This window comes from Nestor notabilis, unplaced genomic scaffold (assembly GCF_000696875.1).
Source record: "Nestor notabilis isolate BGI_N333 unplaced genomic scaffold, ASM69687v1 scaffold34953, whole genome shotgun sequence".
Taxonomy (NCBI): domain Eukaryota; kingdom Metazoa; phylum Chordata; class Aves; order Psittaciformes; family Psittacidae; genus Nestor; species Nestor notabilis.
In genome coordinates this window covers 1-3,662 of record NW_009922988.1, presented here as the reverse complement: position 1 = coordinate 3,662, position 3,662 = coordinate 1, and positions in this window count along the sequence as shown.

Below are 3,662 nucleotides of genomic sequence, written 5' to 3'. Positions count from 1 at the left end.
CTGTCAGCAAGGAAAGGAAAAAGTCAGATGACAGGATAGCAACTTGCCTACCGAGCCCTAAAAAGCACTATACCTTTTCCTCAAATAATGTGCCTATAGGTAAAAAGCACTGCACTGAGTAATCTACAGCATGGCCTTCCCCTGCTAAGCATTAAATTCCACAACTCTCTGTATTTCTCTTCTATGAAGCTCTTTTTAGTTAAAGACATGAACTCAGACCTCTCGACTCCTACCCAAGATCTGATTTCTGGAGGATGCTCGTTCCAGGACCATAGCATACCTGTATGGTATGGAAGAAGGCCAACCTGCACAGCTGCCGCCTGTACCTAGGGGCTATAAACCAGCACAGGGACCAGCAGGGTTAGGCCTCCCCTCACTGGCAGAACCACAGCTGGAGGCAGCCAGGCAGATAGGGTCTCATCCAAATACCAAAGCAGTGACCACATGTCTACTTTGCACACAAAGGAAAGCTGCTCGCCTTTCTCAAATAAAGCAAATGCACAAAAAGCATGAGAAAACACAACTGGTAGACAATATTATGAAACTTCACAGTTCAGTAAGTAAAGCACTTTTCATATCTGTGCACCCACTACTAACTGTATGTTTACTATCTTTTTATATGACAGTAAGGAAATCCAAGGAGAAAAAAAAACCAAAGAAAACAAACCACACTTCGAATGCGATGCTGAATTTTGTTGCTCAGAGAGCAACGCTACTCTTCTGCCAAGCTCCCAGTGACAGACAAACACAGCTTCTGCTTTGATCAGGAGTTACAACACTACTAACTGCTGTACACGATCTGCTGTAATAATTTATCCCTCTTTTCCTCAGTTTAGGCTCATGCAGGTTAGAAGCATTGCCTCATTATTTACTGATTAAAGGAACAGTCAACCTGAATTTAAATATAATTTTGATGTGTATTCAGAAGAAGTCAGCCTCTCTTCCTCACATCTCAAGTATGAAAAAGGTGTTCCTTTAAACATGCTGCTTTATGTACTTTCAGAAAAAAATACTCTTTTTGGCTAAATAAAAATCTTTTTAATGCTAAACCCAGCATAACTGACACTATTATCTTTGTCTTTGTTCTGTACAACTAATTCCTTCCAGGCTTTTTCCCTCCCCTATGGCTTTAGTCACAGCTTTGGCATCTCTGCTGATAAGCCCCATCATGGACCCTAGGCACTGGCTTTGGCCAGGAAGGCACCAAGCAGGTTCACAGTGTTGGAGCAGAGGCTGGGAGCTGAAGCCGCCTCCACCCAGCAGGACACATCAGCACAATAGAAACCATGGAGACTCATGGTCCCTCCACCACTCTGCCCAACAGTCTCCTGGCTGTCAATCTAATTCCAGTTCATTAGCATCTTATGTAACAACTTAATAGTAACTTTCAGTTGCTGCTGTCCCTCCCCCAAAGTAAGACATATTCTTATAGGAGCAATTCTGACCTTTTCCCTCAGTCTTACTCAGTTCTGGCTAATTTTAAGAGTAAAACTCATCCGTAAATAATTACGCAGTGCTCTGCATAAGATATTTTCCAGAAGCAGAATGTCTTTCCAAACAGAAAATTGGAATCAATATACAAAAATCAAGCATGGAAGAGCCTGAAACTCTCTAATTTTCTTGATTATAAGCTTCAATAAAGTAAGATGTTTTAAAAAGACAGAAAAGGATAACTCCTCCCTGGTAACTTCTACAGCTTCAAGGACTCCACTAAAGAGAGGCAATGCAGCCCACAGTGAGAATTGTCTGCCCACAGCCTACAATTACATAATATTTAACACACACAAGGTCAGACTGGAAAAACAATAATCTTTCCACACTTTGGGAACTCTCTGGGGAAGAAGTAATGGATATCTATTAGAGCAGCTGTTAGAATCAAAAGCCTTCATATAAATAAAACTCACAAGTTCGCTATATTCAAAACGCCACATTAAACTGTCTGTGCTACACTGAGATTTCTTTGGATCAAATTATTATATATGCAAGAGTTTAAATGACATCTCTGAATTGAAAGTACGCTCCATTTTCCCTATGTCCAGAAAAAAACCAACCAATTAAAAGCCTAACTAAACCATATTTATAGAAAAGACAACGCTATGAAACAGTTACAAAACTGCTGCTGCAATTTTCCTCTTGGCAAAGCAACGTACATTAAAAAAGCATCATCTACAAATACAAACATTCTTAATTATGCACTGCTGAAGAGAATCATGTTCTGTCTTCTGTAACGCCCTCTCGCACCTGTAGGGGAGGACCACGGCCCTCTGAGAATGAGGCTTTAAAGGCAACTAACTCATCCCTGAGAAACGGCAGTCCTGCCACCTTCTTCTCCTTCCTGCCCTCTCTCTCACAGATTCCAGTTATACAGTCCACAAATAACTTCATCTAGTTAAGGTATGATTTTGTCATGGAGCTTCACTGCAGAAGCAAAATGAGACAAAATGCGTGCTGCTGTTCTTAAAAGTTTCTATGCAGTTGCTTAGGAAAACAGCAAAATAGAGAACAAATTAATGTCTCAATTTGCAGCATACTCCCAAATGATTGAGAAGTCATTCACCACTAATCTAGCACTCCCAAAAGTGACTTTAAAAAAAAAAAGTGCTACTCAAAATAGTTAGAAAAAAGTAGCATACACTTGGAAACTGGAAACACTCTTGTGTGACAGCATTTTGTATGACATGATGCCCACTAAGTCCTCAGCTCAAATGTAACCTCACAGCAAAGACTAAGGAGAAATCTGAAACCAACAGAGGAAGACTTCAACAAAAGTACTTGCAATAAAGCAGGAGGTTTGCCCCAAAAATGCTTTTAGATCCTGGCTAAAACCCACCATCTAAAGAGCTACCACCTCAACGATACCAAATTCCAAGTTGTTCTGAATCCATTTTCCAAGTGTAAAGAAAAGTTCACACATAAGGATCATGAAAGAACCCAAAACTATCACACCAAGGAGCTAGTAAAAATTCTCCTCAAGTTTCAGGTCACGTGGCCATGGTTGTGATCAAAACCTCCGGTTTCACCGGAGAGGAGGTAATCGAACAGTCCATACTTCCTTGAAGCTACCCACCTCAGGGGTCTGGGCATTTTAGGCAGGCTCTTTTAGCACTCCTTCCTTTTCCTACTTGTACATATGATACACATATTTTGCTTACCAAGTTAAAGCCTACAAATAACAAAACTATCTCCTAAATTAACCACAAAAATGTTACAAGCTACACTGTAGCCCAAGCAGATTGTGATTATACTAATTTAAAATATAACAAACCTCCCTGCTAGAAAATCCCAAAAACAAACCAGAACTGGCCACAAATGAAACTTCAGCACTTGAACAGACATTCCTCTACTGGAAACATCTGCAAATTTTACTGCTGTTCTTTTTCCTTTCAGCTGAGTGTAGATTTTCTTGAGTATAGTCCAAATAATCAAATCAGATTTAGTTAATGGCTGTTTTCCTTCCTGCTGCGCTGGAATAATGGTCTGGGGAATTAAGACTATGTTTGACAAGAGCCAACAACCTGAGCACACAGCATTATGCAGCAGGTACTTCGACCCTGAGTACACCAGGGAGAAGCTGGGGTCCAGGAGCAGCCCATTCTCAGAGGACGGGGTTGTCCATGCCATGACATTAGCGAGGTGAAGTTCCAGATGACTGGAAAAAGGGA